Here is a 22,835-nt window from a genome sequence, read left to right on the forward strand (position 1 = left end):
GTGATACACATCAGAAAATGATCATATGTTACTGTTTTCTCTGTTAAAGCCCCCTCTAAAAAAGGAGGAAGTCTGTCTTAGTCTTAGATACAGAGGGTCACATTAAAAATTCCTACATTAAAGCTGCTATACATTACTTAACTGTACACATGAGTCATTTCTTAATACCTCTTTGAAACCAGCTCAGTGGTTGGGACATTTTCACAGGCAGTAATATTGGAAGCACAGGCTCTTCAGGGCAAAATGTTCAGGGCAGCCTTATAAAGCCTTACCACAATGGTGACGCTCCTGTCCCCACTCAATAGGTCTCCCCTCTGGGTGGCAGCCCTCGCCCCTCTCTGAGCTGCGGGAGAGCCAGGCCGAATCTGGGGGGCAGGAACGTGTCGTGTGCTGAATGCCCCCACAGTCCTTTGCTGGGCAGCTGTGGCCATTTGCATAGGCCTGTGCTATTTATGACTCTGCATATTTGCTCAAAAGAACCATCTCATTTTCTGACTGCAGCTGCCCACACTGGTCTGGCTGCCGCTGGGGTTTTCCAGCAGGCCAGCGAGCTGCCACGTCACTTCAGGGTGTCTGCCATGTGTCCTCTGTGGTTCTTCTGCTTGCCCAGTGTACCCAGGTGTCACCTCAGCCCATTCATTCATTGGACAACTCTGCAATGAGCACCAACTATGTGCCAGTCACGGTTCAAGGCCCTGGAACTGCTGCGACAGATGAGTCGCAACCCCTGCCCGAGTGGCTTGCAGCCTGCCGGGGAACACTGGGGCCTGGCAGACGACTGACTGTGCACGTTCTTGGCCGTGGGTGTTAGTCTTGACTATCTCTCCCTCCCTTCCCCTCTCTCCTTTTTAAACCAGATCCTTGGTGGAAACCTGCCACCCTGAAAGCTTCTTTTTGTCTTTCCATTCATGGTCAGATTTTCCAGTGTGACGGTACCTAGTCGTGAAACACCCTGCAGTGTGGCTTCTGGCCTAGACCAGGGCCAACATGGTAAGATCGTGAGTCACTCACCTGCTCTCCTCCCCCACCAAGCAGTCCGGTGCCTTTCCTCAGGTTTCACTTATCTGTAGACTGCAACTATGTGGTGTTTGACCCAGTAAAACACTTGTTTGTCTCCATAGATGGTGCCTGCTCTGCCCCGGAAGCCTTGATTTCAGCCTGATTTTCCTTCTTTCTGAACCAGAACCAAGTCAGTTCCAGGCCAACATGGTCTCTCCCCACTCATGATCATTCATTTGGCAGGTGTCATGATTTATTTTGTGGCATCTTTCATATTGATGTCTGGTAGTATTATATTTGACTTTTTTATCTAGATCATGTGTGGTCCTTGAACTCAGGGCTAATTATATTAGCAACCCCTTCCTGTTAAATCTGCTAGACCTGGGATTGGATGTTTTTCCTCTTCTTTTTTGTTAATTGGCTAGTGTGCCAGGCCTGGCCCATGAGCCCTCAGATCCATTCCTTGCCCCTTCCTGCTCTGCATTGCAGGAGACTGATCTCTGCAGGCTGAGTTTTCTGGGATCCTGTGTCAGCTGGTTTCTGGCTGAGTTTGGCCAATGGAAGGCACCAGTGGGAACTGGATAGTGGGAGGAAGGGAGAAACCATGGTATTTCTCCTGTCCTTCCTTGAATCCACAGATTCTTCTCTGATGGTGTTTATGACAACTCATCCGTGGCTCCAGCCCTAGTGCACAGGCCCACGGTGGTTCCAGCTTCCACAGGGTGATCTGGCTTCCGGATTCTGGTAACATCACTTCCTCTCTTTGACCCTCCACTCCAGGCATAAGAGTAATTTCCTGCTGCTGCAAATTTCTGAGTTGCTTCACCACCTCCTAATTTTTTGTCTCTTGAAAAACCAAAATACTCAGGGTGGTTTCTGTTTCTTGGTTGGACCATGGCTGATTTGGTTATTTTTTTCCTCTTTCTTTTCTTCCCTTCCTTCCTTCTTTCCATCCTTCTTTCTTATCCTCCTTCCTTCTCTCCCTTCTGGAAATGGTGGAAATCATAAGGTGATTGTTTCGGATTCTTGTGCCATAGATTGTCTTCCCAAGGCTGACTGCTCCTCTTTGAATCTTTCATACTCCTTTGCCTCTTCAACACTATCACCAAAACATGAGGGAAATAGATTCTATGGGCTGGTCTGGGAACCAACCATTTTTATATTGCTTATATGAGCATCTATACTTGACACTCTATATTCTGAATATATAAGTGAAACTTGGACACAATCCGTTTGTAAATGGCCAACTTGCTGGAGTCACAACCATCACAAGCCTACTTTTTGAAGGACTGTTGACTATTAAATTGGAGAGATTGTCAAGCTCTTTCTGGCTGGGTTCATTTCACCTGGGACTGACATTAAAGGAAATATATTGTTCACGGTACAGATACAGGTTCTTCACTTCATCTATCTGTTGGGGATGAACTGGAGCATGAAAGTCAAAGAAAAGACAATATTATTTCTTCAAAGGTAACTATCCCTTTTGGAAATGGTATTTAATTTTTTTTTAATGTCACTGAATTGCTAGTGTCATTGGAAGCAAATTTGGCTTGATGGAACCTCCTCTCTGTCATGCTAGTAGTCAGCCCTGTAAAATGCCACCTCCTTGACTATACTGAGTTGTGGTGTGTTACATCGCATCACTCAAAGAGAAGAGAAATGAAACAAACGTTTCATATACCATCCCTCTATTTGGCTCTAAGAGTTAGTAGGTGTTCTATTTTCTTCTGAGTATTGATTATTCTCCACCTTGTGGCAATCTCTATGTCCATCTTTGAGACAAAATAAAGCAATATAATGAGAGGGCAGTGATAGCTTGTAAGTGTTGATCCCTTCATAGACACTGGGATAGATTATATTCTGACATATTTGCCATAAATACGGATATGGAAGCCTGCCCGTTGCAAGAGTCACCCATGTGTCTGCCAAAACAAACACAGGCACTATTTAAGATGTCTGTCTTTAGAAAGTACAGAAACATACCAATTTTTAAAAATTGAATTTTAAAGGTTATAATCAAGCCCTCTGATTTATTCTTCCTGTTCTGCCAAAAAGGAATCATTTCTTACACAGTTCTCCTAGTATTTAGGGCTTGGAAGAGACATGATATTTACTGTGCTATGCTGAGGTACGACCAAGGGGAGAGGTATTATGTGGCCTAGGGGTTTTATGAAAGGAATTGCATGGCTTGGAGAGTGAACCAGAAACCCACACTCCAAGGTAATTTTATAATGATCACAGCAGGAATTTTTGTGGTAATTTTTGCATAGATAACTCTCATGCCTAATTTTCAGTGCTTCTGCACATGTGGTCCATATGTTTCCTCCAAAGCGTTTTTTCCCTCCAGCTGGAACATGCTCAAAAGCAATCTATGACATTTTCCCATTCACAAGCTGAAAGGACCTCTATCTATTCCTCAGTGTCCCTTTACTTCTATGTCATTTTCTGTTCTGTTGCCATTTCACAGGAATAGGTTGAAAGGTGCCCTTAAGGTGATCTTCATGGCTCCCAGTCAAGTGCAGAAAGCCAATGTAAAGACAGAGGCCAATTGTTGGAAAAGGTCATTGGTGCTTTCATCAGCTGACACATGAACCAGTGAACAGGTACTATATCAATGAAAAAAAAAAAAAAAAAGCCACGGGCAAAATCAGCATGCTGCATCCTCAGTTCCGTATCCTGGGCAGACTGGAGACCAGTCTTGCTGCTAATGAGAGAGAGTGTGTGTTTGCTTTGGCTGGAGCAGGCTTTTTAAAAGACAGGATAAAAATAAGTGGAACAGGAAGGCACGCATGCCTTGTTGAAGGAAAATCTGCTGGTTGCTGAAATGTAAGGCTTCATTTTTAAAGACTAACTTATCTCAATGGAAATACTACTCTTAGAGGGGTAATGAAGTCATAGGCAACTGCGGTTACTATGCACGCGGCCCTTGAAGGTGAACCATCTAAGGAGGATGGGCTGTGGGGTTGCTGAGCTTTGCTGAGGCTGTTCGAGCCTCGGACTACTACTAGATGTGTCTCTAGCCCAGCTACCTCCCACTCTCTCATTCATCCCTCTGTAGAGTCCCCTAGTGTAACTGAGATCACAAAGATGCCCACTGGCCCTTCTGTGACCAAGCAGGCTTAACTAAAGATCTTTGGAAGGACTGGTTGCTCAGGTTTTTTTCCTATTGCATTAGAGATGTCAGTGAAAAGCAGTGTCCATGAGCCAGCAAATCGGAGCCAAGCAGCAGATGTAATTTAAAACATTCGTAAAAGGAACAAACCTAGTATATACACACACATACACACACACACACACACACACACATATATATATTTATATAGGTAAATATGTAGAAAGACTTAGCCCCCTAGACAACTGGAGTTTGTAGCTGAAAATGATATGTGTGTGAGGATTTGGGGGATGACCTTCTATTTAGTTTAGTTTTTTTTTTTTTTTGAGTGAATATAATCTTCCACCTTTAAAAAAGAAAATCTGAAAATCCACGTGTTTTGTAATAGCATGCACCCTTCACAGTATTAGCCCAGCATTTGCTCATTATTTTGCAAGAAGAATGTTTATTATTAATAATTAGCGAAGTTGGATGACTTTGCTGCCTGGGTTTTGGTCCTGGTTCTGCCACTAGGCAGTGGTTGTGTAACCTTATCTGGATTGCTTAACCTTTCTTGACTTCGGCTTCCTGCTCTATACCATAAGGGGATTAAAGTAGATCAGTGATTCTCAGACGGTGGGCCCCAGCCCATTAGTGACTCATGAAATCAATCTAGTGAGTTGTGATCAGCATTTAAAGAAAAAAAAAGAAGAGAAGAGAAAATATTAGGGTGCATTCCACATCATATGACTGAACACTGTTTCCAAAAACTTTTCAGTTAAATCTATGTTTATGTAGTTATGTGCATACAGCATTGCAATGAGAATTTTTTTCTTACTATGAAGTCAAAGACATCTGAAAACACTAAGATAGATTATCTCTAGGGTTAAAACCTAAGAGTCCCTGAAACAGGCACTCCTGGCCAGACTAGTAAGTAAACCCGTGTATATCAAAGTGCTTCGAGCATGGTGGAGAAGATGGGAGTGGAAGAGTGTGGGCAGCTCTCCCCCTGGTCAGGATGAGCTTTTAGCCTGTGGAGAAGGGACTCTCCAGACAGAGCCCTGTCGGCCAGGACCAGGGAGAGAAGCATCCGGTGCTCCAATTCATCCAGACTGTGTGCATCAGGATGTTGCTGAGAGCCCAGAAACAGATGCCCCTCGGCCCTTCTCACGTCTCTCTTCCTTCCCTCTCCCCTTCCATAAGAGCTTGCAGGAGGGTGAATAGATCAAGGTTATTTTTAGATGGTCTCAGGCACAAGAGGAAAGCACCACTGCACTTCCTTCTTGCTCTCATCCAACACCCGAGATAGAAGACCACCTCTTAAAAAAGTCACCTTAGGTGACTCAGTGGCTGACAACCTGCAAAGCCCGCATTTGAAAATCAGGTGACTTGTCTCAAAAAAATCTTTCTCATGCAAAATGTTGACCAGGTTCCATTTATCCTGGAAGAGATTTGATCTTTATAGGAAAACTTCCATGATTTTTAACAGGATATAACTCACAATTGAATTAAACAACGAAAAATTTTGTTGTTGACAAATCCCTCTCCTGTTTCCAGGAGGAGGTGTGGGCCCAGGAGGAGGGAAGATAAGTGTCCTCCCCTGCCCTAGGTTTTTCTCTAAGCTTTATAAAATTATATAGTTGGTGTTATCCCATCTTTCTCTGACACCCACAGAGTAGTTCACACAAAGGTGCCCTATGGGCTAGCAGTGACCCTGGGTGTAAATTACTGATTTAAAAACAGTGTGATAGGTGCTCTAGGGAGATTTGTGAAAGTATTACTGAGGCATAAAGGAGAAAGCAACTGAAGGATGCCTGGTAACCAGAAGAAAGTTGGAATTCCGGGTGGGAGGAGCAGAACACTGAAACATCTGGTGTTCTGCATCGTGAGCAAGGCTTTCCTCCACTGGCTGGAGTGTTGATGTCATTGCATCTTGCAATCAAAATCCCATCAGTGGGTAGAAATGAGCCTGAGGATCAGTACCCACTCCAATAGTGCAACTCATATTTAATAAGCAAAATTGAATCCAGAGCAGAGTTATCCCTGCTGCGTAGGTTAGTAGATTTGAACAGAGTTGCATTTATAATGTACTCATCAGCTTTTGATTTTAACAAGAGATTCCTTGATCCTGCGGAAATCAAACTCTTTACTGTGGCATTGACAATATACAGAGAAATAAAATTTTAAGAAGTGAAGCATTCTGACAAATATCATATGATATCACTTATATGTGGAATCTCAAAAAAATGATACAAATGAACTTCTTTACAAAACAGAGACTCTCAGACATAGAAAACAAACTTACGATTACAAAAGGGGAAAGGTGGGGGGGAGGGATAAATTATGAGTTTGGGATTAGCAGATATAAACTATTATATATAAAATAGATAAACAACAAATTCCTTAAGTGTAGCACAGGGAACCATATTCAATATCTTATAATCACCTGTAACGAAAAAGAATATGAAAAAGAATGTATATATGTAAAAAAAAAGTGATTCATTCTGGAAGCTTAAATCAGATTATAACATATTCTTCCCCCTTTCCCTCTTCTTTCATTTTTTAGAGAAACAAGCTTTCAAACTAGTTCTGAATCTTTTAGAAAGTACCATATGATTCTGTAGTCAATAATTTAAAAGATACTGCTTTAAAAATCATATGTGCTTTTCATATGATGTTTGGTGAAGGTGACTTTTCTCCAAAAAGATAATAAAATTCCTTTTAGAGGTGTGTCAGGTTGTTGGTGGTTGAGGTATTCAAAGAACGAAAGAACTCATTGTTTGACGATATGACTCCATATTTTATATTTTGAATAAAAATTTTTCACACATTTGTCTAACATGTTATTTCTTTAAAAAATAAAAAATCCCCACCAAGAATGTCATATATATATCTGAAAGCAAAGGTCATTTTTTCCCCCTTCTATATTAAGGGTTACTTCCAGAATGCCCTTGACAGTGTTAACACTCATTGGGTAACTGTGTAACCCTTTACCAGTATTCATCACACTGTTACAGAAAAAGTATTAGAAAAGTAGTTTTATGTAGGTTTGTTCTTCACTCTCTTCATTTATGTCATCTAATGTATGCACGTTTATTCATTCATTCAACAAATATTTATAGAATGTCTACTATGTGTGTGTGCTGGCCTCTAGGGACCCAGCAATAAAAGACAAAGTCCCCACCCTCAGGCAGCTGACAGTTTTGGGAGAGTGGGGAGAAAAAACAGTTGAATCAACATATACTGGGTTAGATGGTCAGAAGGAGGGTGAGAGGGGTGGGGAGCTCTGAGTGCGGGGTGGGTGTGTTACTTCATATAGTTCCGGGCATACTTCCAGAAGGGCGGCTATATCATTATTTTATCACCAAAGGAGAAGAAAAGCTCTTTGGAGCAGAGCAAAACAAGAGGAGAGAAAAGCTACAAAGGCCAGGAAAATGGCACTTGTCCAAACCCCTTAGCCCCAGTGGAAATCTGAACAGGAAATGAGGTACCTGGTAGACTGACAATCAGGGGAGAGGACTCGAGGAGCATAGAAGTGGCCTCTCCTTTTAGAAGTCTGTGCTCTATGGCTTTCCTGAGTCCTTGGGGTTTCTGATGTCTCCTGGAAAGAGGGGCTTCTGGAGAAACAGGCTCTTTCTCATGTTCAAGCAGGAGGAACTGAAGGGAGGGGAGGGAAGCAAACAAAAATAAGCAACTGGGGTGCCCAGGAGGGGCCCCCCATGCTTTGTAGTTTTACAAGCAACTGCAGACAAGACTCTCCTGGCTCGAGAACCGATCCTCCAAATCTCTCTTCCTTCGAAAAGAAAACTCTGGACAACTTGGAGGAAAAGAAGAGCGATTCTATTGGGAACGTACTGTTGTTTTCACTGAACACAAAACTGAGAGATTTACAAGAGGCTGAGGGTAGTTGTATGTGTGGTTTTGGGGGGCAGGCGGTAGTGGGAGGTTGATCTTCAAAAGATGCTGTTGGGGGGACTTACATTAGGAAGCACATGATAGATTTCACTTTATAAGATTGGCATCTGAGGGGTACAATCTGGACTGATTATGAAGTTTAAAGATTAGAAGCTGAGTTTTTTCTGACTATGGTGTTAGAAAAGTTAAATCGCTTGAGATTTTAAGAGACTTTCCCGGTGATTTGTAAAAGTAAGATATACCTGATGCCATTTGGTCAAAATTGTCTTCATTTAGGGGGGAACGTTTGCCCTTCAGTTCGGCTAGATCTCAGACCTTGGCAGTGAGCACTCCTCGTGTACAATTCGAAAGTTAAGTGATTCACACATCTAGTCCAGCTTCTCAGCTTCCTCTAGCTTAGAAATAATTATCTTTATTGAATATTTAGTTCAGAGCACTATATTTTGAAAAGACTCTTTAGGAAAAGTCTTTCCCACTAGTAGGTCTGTTTCAGGAGAGTCAGCAAGCAATGAGCAGGTCTGAGCTGCTTTCAGAAATAAATTGTCTTTTACAATCTCCTGCGCAATTAAACTAAGCAAACATATGGAATAAAGACAGACTTGCTAGGCAGGATTTTGACTTGGGTTTCAATCTACTCTAAATTCCCTTTCTCCTTGAATTGTGATTCTTGTGTATGTGGAAACTCCTCGCTGGAAGTTTGGGGGTGGCTGCAAAGTCGGGGCTGCGTGCTACACGCTTTACTCATGCTGTCTGAGTTACGTGTTTGCTGCCATTAGGTCAGCTGCACAGACAACCACCACCCTTGGGGGTTTAGCTTTGACACCTGACCCTCTGTGGAAGTAGCCATGGTCGAGAAGACCGAGAAGGGTGCGCAGATCTCTTTGGCTTAATGAGGGACACTGACCTCAGCTCATCTTTTTCCTTTGATTGATGATGTCATCTCTAATATGATAAATATCTAACTATTAAAATTGCCTAACTGCTTGGTTGAAGGCAGCTAAAAATGATCTCTTTTTACCCATGGAGAAAGAATCCTCTATGAGACACTGTATCTAACATCAACTACAGGATAAAGTTTATCCAATTTTCTTGCTTCTCTTTCTTCCATTTCATTTTTTTGTTGTTTGTTTGTTTTGTTTGGGGGGGGAGGTAATTAGGTTTATTTTACTTATTTGTTTATTTTAGTGGTGGTCCTGGGGATTGAACCCCAGGCCCTGTGCATGCTAACTGCACACTCTACCACTGAGCTATGCCCTCCCCTCCCTTTATTTCTGATCTACTGTACTGAGCTTTACCTCAAGTACATAAACCTGATTTGAATGGAGTTTGAATTCTGATTTGACATCAGGATAAGATTGCATGGGTAACAGTCTGTAGAAATAACCTGTTGACAGACTTTTCTCTCTCTCTCCATATATATACACATACACATATTCTATGATATACTAATATATGAATATTAGATGTACACATATGTGCAATATATGTACATACATACATATGTACAATATAGTACAATATTGATATACATATACATATATTCTGGTTTAAATTCTGTACAACATTGTTTGTAACCAAACAATAGTCCTTTATAAGTTTTCTAATGCCTATGTTAATGCCTTTAACAGTAATGTGCTTGAATTTTAACATTAGTCCATCTTTGTGGATAATTGTAATGCAGTGCCTTAAAATAGGTTGAAACCATAATGGATTGCCATTTTTGTAGGTCAAAAAGGGTCAAATATTGGCAATTGGATATGGTACAGCCTAGTACAATATCCACTCATTCCACAAATACTCGAGTGCCTGTAGTGTGCATTCGACCAACTGCCATGGGGGATTGAAAAATGAGAGCGAGCGGCTCCTCCTTGGAGCCTCTAGTCTATCCACCATCACTTGAGAGCCAGGCAGGAGGTGATTCGTCATTTAGGAGGGGACGAGCAGCACCCTGGTTTGGAGGAGTGGCCCATGCTTTCAATGGTAATGAACTACATCACTGCAGTGCCTCAGAGTCCACCAATCCCATGATAAAGCCCTGGTCTCAAGATACTTCGGTGCCCTAATACCTCCTACATCAAGTTCAGAGCCCTTAGTCTGGCATTCAAAGTACTTATCTGATGTTATTCCTTTTCCCTTATGTTTATACCTCTGCTTTCCCAGCTGATTCTGCTATTCCTTCCTCCTGGAATATCTTTCTTCTCACTGGAAAGGCAGTTGAGTGTCGTGGTTAAAGATATGGGAGCTAGACTGACATCATCTGGGTTCAATCCCAGCTCTCCACTTATTAGCCATGCGACCTCTGGCAAGTTGCTTGATCCCTGGGTGCCTCAGTGTACTCGCCTTAGGAGGGGGATGCTAGTGCAACCCCACGAACAGTGTATGCTGACTCATTTATTATGTGTTCAGCGTTAGAACAGAGCCTGATGTGGAGTAAGTACTCATTACATGTTGTTTATTATAACAGTTTCTGCATGTCCCAACCTCTCTCATCTTTTAAGTCTCCAGACAGGGCCACCTTCTCCCAAGGCCTTCTCCAGTGTCCCCAGTTGCAAGTTCTCTTTCCTGGCTCTCGTTTCCCACGGTATATCTGTTAACTATTGCATGACACTTTTAATGTTCATTAGCATCTATGTCTTATCTCTCCTGTGAATCTGTGAATTTCTGAGGGTGGGAGCTGCAGTGCTGCAATGCAGATCTGAGCTGCTGCAGACTCCACAGGTGAAGGGCACAGTCCTCGACAAAACTGCCTTCCCGTCAGGTTCAGACACCAGCTGCACTGCAGGAGGTCCCCAGGCCCCCTGCACTTCTGACCAACTGGCCTCAAATTCAGGGGTTCCCATGACTCTCTCAGGTTTGATAATTCACTGGAAGGACTGATACACCTCAGGAAAGCACTATACTTCTGATTGTAGTTTTATTATTAAGGATTGTAAAGGTTGTAAACCAGCCAAATGCAGAGACACATAAGGCAAGGATCTCAAGCCCAGAGCTTCCATGTCCTCTCAGTGACTCAGGACACGTCATCCTCTGGGCACCTTGATGTGTTTGCCAACCAAGAGAATCACCCAAGCTTTCGGTGTCCAAAATTTTTATCATGGTTTCATTATTCAGATGTGAATGTTTGAATCATCGGCCACGTGATTGAATTCAATCTCTAGCCCCTCTTCCTTCCCTGGAGATCAGGTTGATAGTGCCTGGATCAAAGCCCTAACCCTGGAACCACAGGATTCATCTTCCCATCATCACCAGCCTCCATGAGTCATCTCCTTGTCATAAACTCAGGTGTTGTCCACGGGCCCACCATGAATAAGAAAGGCACTCCTATCACTTGGAAAATTCCAAGGGTTTTGAAATCCCCCTCCCAGGTACCCAGGACAAAGACCAGACAAATTCCTTACTATAGAACGGGAGATATATCTGATTGTCTTTAAATCCCCTCCCATGCCTAGTACAATGCTTTGCAGTAATAAACACTCACATTGATTAAAAGAATGGGCAAAGGTGTACTTTAGGAAGATAACTTCATGTAGGATGGAGAGACTAAGCAGCTAAGGCTCTTGTAATTGACCTGAAGTTATTTCATTGACCCTTTCAATACTCTGTTGACGGTGAGATTGAAGAAATAGAAACTTCAAAGAAGTTAAATCCTTCTATTGTTCTCCCCACTGCCCCCAGCTATAAAGTTCTGCAGTTAATTCTCCATATCTTGAATTTATCTCAGAAAAGTCCTCCACTGGAAAGTTAAAGGTTGTTGTAAATGGGAAGAACTGTGGCCTCTCATTTATTTAACTGATTAAAATAAATAGCTTGCAATAATGTTGCAAACAGAGATTGTACTCAATATTGCCATTAATAATGTTCTCTTAGGACCTTAGAGATTACTTATCACAATGATCCATTCACAGTAGCTACACCTCATGACATTAGGGATTTGCTTCAAAATAATCCTGGAAGGGATGGGGCAATACACTGAAACAAGACTGTTCATGAGTTAATAATTACTGAAACAGGTTATGGGTGATGGATTTCATTATACTTTTTATATGAGCTTTGTATCTATTTTATAGAGTATATTTACATTGTACTCTTTTTCCTTTTGTACATTTTTGGGAGTTTTTCATGATAAGTTAAAAAATTTTTTTTGTCTCCAAAACTGAACATCTCACACAAATGATAGGTAACAACTTGGGGGCCACTCCAGTTTAAATACTGAGTCTTACAAGCCAGTACTTCACCCAACTGATGTGTTTATAGTGTCCAACATCCAAACGTGGATGTAAGTGGTGACATTTGGATGCCAGGTGTCACTGTTACCCCAAAGAGTGTCCGCATCCATCCTCCTCCACACACTTGGCACCAACTTCATTTGGCAAACCCCAAGCAAGCCAATCCTCTCATCGGATATATTGATATTTAAGGTACCCCTGAGTTCTGATAATTGGTTCCAAATGCTTCACTTAGAGTCAAGGAAATAGAAAAGCAGATCAACAAAGCTGTTCATTCTTTGGGAGACCATTTGATCAAGATGAAAGTCAAAAATAACACAAATGCCAGGATTGTTGCAGGATTTGAGACCAAGCCCCTCTGGACTCGATGCACAAATCTTATAAAAAGACAGAAAACAATTCAGAGGAACAAGGAATGTGATTCTTCAGCTTTGAAATAAACACTGTAATGAATCAGAACAGCAACAAATTCACCTGGGCTGGGCTGGATATTTATGAACCTCATATGTATCTCAGCCCCTGCTGCTGAAGGTGCCAAAAAAGTGGCTAGCTCTGGGGCACACAGAAGACAGGCTGCAAAGACTTTGGGAGGTACTTTTTCTGCATGTATAAACCCCTCTAGGGGTTTGGATCTCAGAGAATATGTGGTTCATTGGAGCATAAACCGAAAACAACTGTTGCACAAGCCCAGGCTGTTAAGAAGTCTATTTAACTAGCAGGATTGCAAATAGCAAACTAACAATAAAGAGTTTGCTTTTATGAATTTGGAAGGAATCTAAGTGATTAGTATCAACTACAAAAGTAAAGCATCCTAGATCAGAATACAGAAGCCCCTTAATGGTATACTTAAAAAAAAATCATTTTAATCTAATGTTCATAGATCCAAAAATATATATATATATATCTCACTCGTATGCAGCTTATGATGCAGAATTAAATGAAGACTTATGAGCTCTCTGTTCAATTTAGGAACTAGAACACTATCAGTTACACTGCCCAACTTCCTTCCCTCCACACCCCAACAGTAACTACTATCCTGAATTATCTGTTTACCATTTCCTTGCTTTTAATCACTTGTTATGAATCCTCAAAAAATAAACTTTGTTTGATTTTGCTTGTGTTTGAGCTTCATAAAATGATATCATGATATATATAGTCTCTCAGGACTTGCTTGTTTTCACTTATGTTTCTAAGCTTCATCCCTGGCCAAATGAGGAGCTGCACTTCATTCATTTTCACTGCTGTATAATAATCCATTGTGTGAGCAGAGTACAGTTTATCCATTCTGCTGTGGACTGTTTTCATGTTTCAATGTTCTTGGCAGTGCTGCTATGACCCTTCTCAAGCATGTGCAAGAGTTTTTCTGGGTGGAAACTCAGAACATCAGGTCTGTTAATGTTTAACTCTACAAGATAAACAATACAAGGGAATGTCAAATTGTTTTCCAAAGTAGTTGTACCAATTTAGACTCCCAGAAGCACTGTGTAAGCATTCCCATTCATTTATGTCATCTCCAATTGTTTAGTCATCAGACTTTTGGCTTTTGCCAACCTAATGAGTATAAAATGATACCTCACTGAAGTCTTAAATTGCATTTCCTTGTTACTAATGAGGCTTAACAACTTTACCTACGCTTAGTTACCATTTGTTTTTCTTTTGTGAAATGCCTGCTTATGCTTTTTACTAATTCTTTTTTCCTTATGAGGCTTTTTTCTTTCTGACTTTGTAGGCATTCTTTATATACTAAGCAGCCTTCTTTACCGCTTATCAGTTTGTTGATGTTTAAAACTCCAGATGTATGGCATTTAGAATGGGGAGGACCTTGCAAAATATATAGTTAATCTCCCTCCTATCACCAATGAGAAAAACTGAAATGCAGAGATTTCCTGCAACTTACTCAGTATCACAGTTTGTGTTAGCAGCAGTGCTGAAACAAATGCCTGAATCTTTTAACCCCCAAATTAAGTCATTTTCCTGTTGTACTCTGATGACCCCTTTTATTGGTTTGTCTCTCTCTTTCTTTAGTTTTAGAAAGTGCCCAAGTAATACATGGTCTTGGTAGAAAAAAGAAAAAATAAACTTGAGCAAAATGAAAATCAACTTTAATTCCACCTTTCAGATAAAACTGCTTTTGACATTCTACATTTCCTTTCCAGATAATAACTGTAATAGATAACTGTTATGGAATGCTTCCTACGGGCTAATTAGTGCCGTATACTTACTATGTGCTGGGTACTGTTCTAAACACTTTACATGTATTGATTCTTTTGTTCATCTCAAAAACTTTACAGTGCAGATTACCACCATTATTCCGAGTGTGGTAGGCAGAAGAATAGCCTTCCAAAGATGTCCACGTCCTAAACCCAGGAAACTGTGAATATGCGATGTTACACATCAAAGAGAATTAAGGTAGCAGATAGAATTAAGGTGCTAATGAGCTAACCTTAAAATAAGGAGCTGATCCTGGATTACCCAGCTGGGTCCAATGTAATCACAAGGATTCTTAATTGTAGAAGAGGGAGTCAGAAAAGTCAGTGTGGCAGCGATAAAATCTGAGAAAGAGACCACCGGCCATTGCAGGCTTTAAAGAGTAAGGAAGGGGACCACGAGCCAACAAATGCAGGCAGCCTCTAAAGACTCGAAAAGGCAAAAAGACAAATTCTCCCTTAGAGTCTTCAGAAATGGACACAACCCTGCTGACATGATTTTAGACCTACACGATTGACAGAATAATGGCCCCAAAGATGCCCCCATCCTAATCTCTGGAACCTATGAATACATTCCCTGACAGGGCAACAGGAACTTTTCAGATGTGATTAAGTTAAGGATCTTGAGATGGGGAGAGTATCCTGGATTATCCAGGTGGGCCCAACGTAATCACAAGGATCCCTTTTGAAAAGGAAACAGGAGGGTGAGAGTCAGGGAGACATGAGGACCAAAGCAGAGGTTGGAGTGCTGTGCTTTGAAGATGGAGGAAGGGGCCACAAGACAATGAATGCAGGCAGCTTCTAGAAAAGGCCAGCAAACAGATTCCCCCCTGAGCTTCCACAGGGGAGATTTCGGCCCAGTGAAACTGCTTTTGGACTATCTCCAGGACTCTAAGATAATCATCTGTGTTGTCTTAAGCCACTAAATTTGTGGTAATTTGTTACTGCAGCAATAGGAAACTGAGATACATCATTTATAGGTGACCAAAGCCACACAGCTAGTGGTAGAGAGAGATCTGAACTCAGATGATCGGCTCCAGAGCCCATCTCCTTTACCACGATGAGATATATACAGATAGAGATTTAAACAGTACATATATTCCAATAAATGCAAATCTTTGACATTAATACCCATTCAGCACCACCTTATTAAATAGTTGTGTTCCATGGAATACCATATTTTATTTAATAAATCCTTATTATTGGAAACTTACATTGTTTTTAATGTTTCGATATTCTAAAATTGGCAGTAATAAACATCTTTCCAGTGATATGAATAATTTCTTTAGGGAAAACTCTTAGGAATGCTAGGTCAAAAAAAGTGCCTTTTAAAAAACAGCCAAGTTAGGCTCAAAAGATTGCACTGAAATATAATTTAAAAGAAAATAAAATACACGACTAAAGCAAGAACATATCTACCTTCTGTTTCTGCAACACTTCTGGTATTAGTCTATTTTTCTTATCCATGGTATACACTCAATTTTATTTTTGTTTTTGAAGGCTTTAACTATAACTTTTTTTTCTGTAGAATCACAGGTGTTAGAACTGGAGAGTATTTAGAGGCCATTTAGTCTAACACTTGAATTTATAGGTAAAGTCCCTGAGGTACAAAGAGGTGAAAAGATCAGAAAGGCTTCCCGAATGGGGGATGTCTGGCCAGAACCCACTGGCCTGACTCTAAGCGCAGCATCTTTCCACATCTGCTGAACATGTTATGAGGATGGCCCCCAAGTGGGTACCATTTTTTTCTTCGTCTTCAAATCATGCCAGAAAGCTCTTGTCCTCATTAATCAAAAGCATGTTTTAGGGGCTGTGCATTAATAATGACTCCATATATCCAGTGTTAGAAGGTGAACCCTAGCCGTTACCAGGAATGAGCCTGTTTTTATCTTCTCATTGTGAAATTTGGTGGGATTGATGGCAGACAATAACTCCCCCTCCCCAATCTCTTACCTAGGAGTTCTTAGAACGGATCATGGGAGGTTTCCTTCACATTTTTGCCTAAGACTATATAACTTTCCAACTTGGTTTGCGTGTTACCCAGCAGCACTAAGGTTACTCTGTCCTGGAATTTGATGTACACAACGGTATGCAAGCTCCTTCCTTCTCTCTGAAGCAAACAATGAAATAGGAAAGCACACTGCCATTTTCTGACTGACCTCAATCGCTGAGGGTGGACCCTGCACGTTACATCAGCAGGCCGGCTCCATTACACTGCCCTGCGCTGTGCTCGAGCTACTGAAATATTGATTTTTACAGAGCCGGCGCACACACACTGAAAAATCAATATTCCAGTGCACACAACAGAACAGGCGGCAGAGCCTGGACCAACTCCGAGGCCCAGCAAGCACTGCCGGCAGGCCTTGGCCGAGGAGGGGGTGGGGGGGCTGAACGAGACAATGCCAGGGAGAGGCCCCTGCAAATCAGGGAAGGGGCAGATAAACCAAGTGTGGAGAGGAAAGAGAAAGGAGAGTGGAAAGATCCTTGAGGATAAAACAGTTGGAAGGAGCAATGATTTATCTTTCCATAGGGGGAAATGGGGAGAAGGAGAGAGTAAATTAAGAAGAGAGGCTGGGAAGAATTTACAGGTAAGAATCTTCCCGTGAAAATATATCTTTTGCTTTTCTGTATCACTCGGTCAGACTAATGGAAAAATGAGAAAGATGATACAGATATTTTATTATACGAAGGAAAAAATAACTAGGCCAATTCTGAGAAATATTTATATTTTTAAAAATGCAGCCCCTTTCCTTTTTCTTGGTGACTAGAGGCTGGCAGATCTTACAATAACCATCAGAGTCAGCACTTATAATACCGGCTCTACCTTTGCATTGCTGTTCCTTTCCTTTCCTTGGGGAAGGGGGAGGCAAGGAAGAGGTCCTGGTCATGTGGCCAGTCATCATTCCCTTTCTTTCCAGAAAAGCACCTTCCTTGGCGTGCTTGGGGAACTACGTTAAGAGTTGATTCCTTTTACATGACCCATTGACTTCTCACGGAATTCTGAGCTGCCCAAGTCACACCTCCATCCAGATGTGAGGAGGAGAACGAGTCCCGGATTCCAATCTCCGCTGCCCAGTCAGTACTCAGCAGAGGGCGGGGTGGAGATGGACCGGCCTTCGGTTATTCCTTGTAGACTTGTTTAAAGGGGAAAAAAAAAAATCAGAACTGGTACTTTTACTATTTTGTCCTCTTTTGGGGGGGGAGAGGAAAAAGGAGGGGGGATAAGCAGTTAATTAAAAGGGAGTACTTTTAACCTCGATGAATTCTTGATTTTGCTTTGTCCTAGAATTCCCTTACCCGGAATCTCGCTAATAGTTCTCTCAACTCCCTGCTAGAGGACGAAACTGCCCTCCCCAAGGTTTCCATTTCGTTCTCTGCCCTGCAGGCAGCCTCGCCGCCTCCTCTTCCCCAGCTCAGGGGACCGCGGCTCAACCTGGTGGAAGGGACTCCGGAGGAAGCGGGCAGCTGAGGGGCACCTTCCAAAACCCGGCTCCTTAGGCCCAGCGGGACTGGCCGGGGACAAGGTCCAGCAGACTCTCTGGAGGCACAAGGGGCAGGGGGGCAGGGGGACTGGCGGGCAAGTGTGGAGTTGGGTTGGGTAGGTAGGGGGTGGGGCAGGACGCCGAGCCAGGTGGCCACCTGGAGCACCCCGCCCCTCCCGGCCCCTCCCCAGGCCGGGCCAGCGTGCCGCGTCCCCGCCCCGCGCGCCCCCGCCCACTCCGCCTCCGCCCCGCCTCCAGCCCAGGGCGGTCGCTCTATTTGCATAAAGAGGTGGCTCCGGGGCCCGCCCGGGGCGCACGTGACCCCGGGGAGGCGGAGGGAACCTGCTGACTTGACACCAGCCGCTGTGCGGCTCCCCTTGGCGCGGAATAGCGAGAGCAGCCGTGACCTCCGACCCCGCCCGCCGGCAGCCAATAAGAGCGCAGGTCGTCTCCAAACCCAAAATTTCCACGTCGGCAAAAGTCAAGATGGAAGGGAGCGGAGCGGAGCGCAAGGGGGGGAGCCCGCCCGGGAATGCCTGGCGGCCGGCGCTGGAGGGGCAGGCTGGGAAGCCTGCAACGGGCTCAGAAGGGGCCACCCGGGAGGGCTCCCCAGCCCAGGGAGGCTGGATCGCGACTACCCACCCCCAGCCCCCGGCGCCTCTGGGCACCCCGCACTTCGCCAGCAGCCTGTGCACTCCGGCCCCGGGGACGCAGCCCACTGCCCCTCCGGCCCTGGCCCTGGGGGGTCGTAGGGGAGGGGACGGTGGCGGGCGGTTGGGGGGAAGGTGGGGAAGACACTTTCCAGACCTGTTGCACGGGTGCAACAGCTGTTCAGGTGCGGTATGTAGGGGGAGGGGGCTGTCGGGGTAGGGAAGGCGGATGGCCGTAGATACTGGAGGGACAGGGGGTGCAGGGCGCGGGCTCAGAGCAGAGGGGTGGTGTTGGGGGCTGTGTGCAAGGGGGGAAGGTTGTCCGGAGTCCGCGGGAAGCTCTGTGCCTGCGGGAGAATCCTAAAGAGTGGGTGGGTGGAGCGGAGGGGAGAGGACTGCATATACTCGAGTTCTGGGGCTGGGCGCGGGCTGCGGGAAGACCGGGAATAGAGTGGTGGGAATGGCTGGGGGAAGGGGAGCCGCTGTGGAGGCCCCGCACAGCCTTGCTTTCCTGGGCCGTCCCATCTGCGGGACATTTCCCGGACCTGTAGTCGCCCCCCATCCTCCCTTAACTCTTCCAGCTCCGAGAATGCCACCTCGTGCCGCCCCCTCCCCTACCAACTTTCCAGATGGGAAGGTAAAAAGTTGCCACAAGTTAGATGGAGTTAGCTGCTTGCAAATGTTTAAATAGCAGGACCGAGGAGAGGTGGGGTTCGACCGAGAATAGGGTCTAATCCGGGACGGGTGGGAAGGAGGGGGAGGGTGTGTGATTCCTGCAGCCCGCTTGCTGTGACATTGCGACCAGAATTTGTCGAACCGGGCTGTTAAAACACCATTTCTGTTGGGCATTTGCTCCTGCTGACTGCGGCAGTAACTTTCCATAATTAATGACCCGTTCCATTATCGGTCGCATCCTGAGCTAAATTGCTTTTAACGAGTTATTCTTTGTCTTAGCTGGGGGTGGGGGGAGCACACCTGCAGGAAGAAACTTCTGGAGGAAGACAGCCTGTTTGGTCTTTTGAGGCAAAGTTCTGAGACACTCCGACTCTGAATATGATAGAAGTCAGTGCACTACAGAACTTTGTCTCTGGAGACTGTGGTCGCCGCCGCCGCCGCCGCCGCCACCACCACCGCCGCCGCGAGGGCGTGCGCGGACACCCGACCCGGTAGCCCTGGTGGCCACGTCGCAGCGCCTTTCCCTTGGTGAGGGGGGAGGGGCGAGGCCAGAGGGGGTCCAAGTACTGCTGGGGGAACGTGGCCAACTCCCTGGAAGTCAGTGGGTTAAACCAAAATCCTCCCAAATTTCCCTTCTTTCATCTTACCCTGGTGGACTCCTGACTGTAGAGTTAAAAAAAAAAAAAAGGTTGGGCTTTTCAAGGTTATTTAAAAGGTACTCAAAAGACCGACTTCGCTTATTGAGCGAGGAGAGGAGAGCCACAGGTTTATTAATGGGTGTGTGGGTGTGCAGTGCCTTACAGGAATTTAAACTCTCTACCCTTGAAGAAGGAAATGTATTTGTACAAAAGCCATGGATAATGGTCCTGTTACTCAAGTGACCTGCTAGATAAATGAGATCCTGCAAGGATTGAGTTTGGCGATCTCTTCTCAATTCTGTTTCTGATTTAGGTCCAATTCACTTTCATTTTAAAAAGTAGGTTTTATTAATGGAAAGGAAGGACTTTTTTTCAAGAAAGAAATTTGAAAGACAGCTGGGGAGGGGCAAGTGTGGGGAATATTTACTTTTTGGGGCTGTTGAGATACTTTTCACAGGAGACACTGCTCCTCTCATCACTGCTGGAATGTGGGTTTTGGTTGGAGAGTTCCTATCAATAGCCTGCTCTGTGGAATGGGCCACTGGCTGGCGCCAGATTCTAGTCCTGTTGCATTGACACTGCCCTATTTTGATTTTATGAGCTTTGGGCTGGGGAGCTGATTGATCCAAATAATTACAGAAAACTCCTTATTAACAAAGGCATTTATCCAACAAATATGCTTGAAGTGCTTGCTGGGTGCCAGGTACAAGGCACAGGGTGGGGAGCAAAAAGGAAATGGTTCCTGGGCTATATTGCTGACAATCGAGGGAGGGACTCAACTTCTGATGTAACTTGTAGGATGCTTCATAAGCCTGGGGGGTTGCCTGTTTGTGTCTCTGAGGGGTCCTTGATTTTATAAAAGCCATCATCTTTTTACTTGTGTTTATTCCACTGGCATATCACTGGGAGAGGGTGATAATGGAGGGAGGATCAGTGCGGGGGTGGGGGGTTATCAGTTGCTTAATATCAGAGCTTAATGGTAGGACTCAGTGGTTGCTTTTCCCAGGAAAGATGTGTCCTGATCTTAAGACAGCCTAGAGTCTCTTTTACATGACTATTATCCATTCTCCCTACTTTCCATCATCAGTGACTGTTTTACTTCAGTTCTGCAATCCTCTTACCCAAAGTGTGGCTGAATTATATTCGTACAGGAAAATAAAGTGTTTTATAGTCATGTACTCTTTGATTTGAGAAGTACCTATGCTTACTTGTAAAAAGGATTCTTCCATCTGATTTTTATGTCTGAATATGTCCACGAGTTATTCTGAGAATACTGACCTCCAAGAAACGTCAAACCAACCTTGCAAGAGAATGCAGGTGACTCTTTGAGGGTGTGGGGTGGATGGTTGACTGGGAGAGCAGTAATCCAAGCAAAGAGATGAGATCAGGGTCTCCCTTCCAAAGAAGGGTAAGGTTTGGAGTCCTAATGGGGTTATGTCTGCTTTCCCTTTATGTGTAAATGATTTGCTTAGAAATCTTGGGCTTTGTCTCCTGCCTGTGACTACTGGTGAGTTAAAGGACTAAGTAGACAGGAGGGCTGAGCTTTAACTGTGCTGAGGATAATGGTGTAGGAACCAGGAAACAGGCAGTCTAGGGGTGCATACTGTAAACCTGGCATTTTTCTCATAGCCCTTGCTCATTCAGCAACCCATGTCTTGTCACCTCCTAAGTATCAGGTGTTATTCCAGATGGGATAAGGATTGGGCAGTGAACAGAATAAACCAAAATCCCAGTTCTCCTGGAGATTATTCTTGTGCCAGAGGCAAACAGTAAAAATGTAAAGTAGAGGGATGGAAAGCAAGCCAGGAAAGGGAAGACGGAGCAGTGGGGAGGCAGGATGCTGTTAGAACCAGGTCACCAGGCCAAAGGACACCATTACCAGCAGCCTTCTGGACATAGCCCAGGCCCTCCTGTATTTATTTTCAATATTTCAAGTGAATAAGCCAAACACGAGGTGAAACGGAAACTATGGTATCAATAAACATTGGTAGCCTTTCACTTTTTTTAAAGAGTATTTCTATTTTCAAGTACAAATGTTGGGAAATGTGAGGGTGCTAGAAAATTGTCCCATGAGGAGCTGGGGAAACACATCGCTGGGCCACTCAGTCCTCACCTGGATGTAGTATCTAACCCCGTCCTCCAGCAGCAGAATTCTAGGATTCTAGGTAACCTTGCATTTCTAAGAATGTTTATTCCAAAGAACTCCCAAGTACTCTCAATATGCTTCAAACAGGGGGGGCTGGGGGGCTGGGGGGAGTGGTGTTGGGTGGATGCACACATGTTTTTGAGGATCCCTAGGAGCCAGAGGAGTCCACCATCTAGGCCACATGTGATTTCTGGAACGACTCTTGTGCTCAACTTCTCTTATTACTTGGCTTACATTTTGCTTATTCATGCGGGCAGTACATACAGGGAGCTTTCATGGTATAACTGCTATAGACATAGAGAAACCTACCAAACACAAAAGCAGTGGGCAGGAAAAGAAAAACGGCACAACTCATTGTTCACACTGCTGTACATGACATGTGTCGCTGTGGTTGCCTTGGAGGAAGGAGGAAGGGGTCTCTTCAGGGGACCCCTGGCAATACTAGGCACACATCTCATGATTCTGACCTGTGAATTGGTTACGTGGACGCTGAGCTAGCTAAGGAGGGCTAGCTGTGCTTCACCGCAGCCAAAAGCCACTCCTGAAACGGCTTGTCTGTTTTGCTCCTCAGACATGTCTCTCTTTTTCCCTTAATAGAGGGAAAAAGAGAGAGAGAAAAAAAACTGATAGTTACATAGTACTTCATTTGGCACTGTTAGAAACATTCAAGTATGTTAAGTCATTTACTGTGAGCTTAGTTTGTTAATGTAATTCCCATTTACAGATAAGGAAACTGAGGAATAAAGAGATTAAGTAACATGCCCAAGGTGCTCAGCTAGTCAGTGGCTGAAGCAAGGCACAGGCCC

Source organism: Camelus dromedarius, chromosome 7, assembly GCF_036321535.1.
Source record: "Camelus dromedarius isolate mCamDro1 chromosome 7, mCamDro1.pat, whole genome shotgun sequence".
In the NCBI taxonomy this organism is placed as follows: Eukaryota; Metazoa; Chordata; class Mammalia; order Artiodactyla; family Camelidae; genus Camelus; species Camelus dromedarius.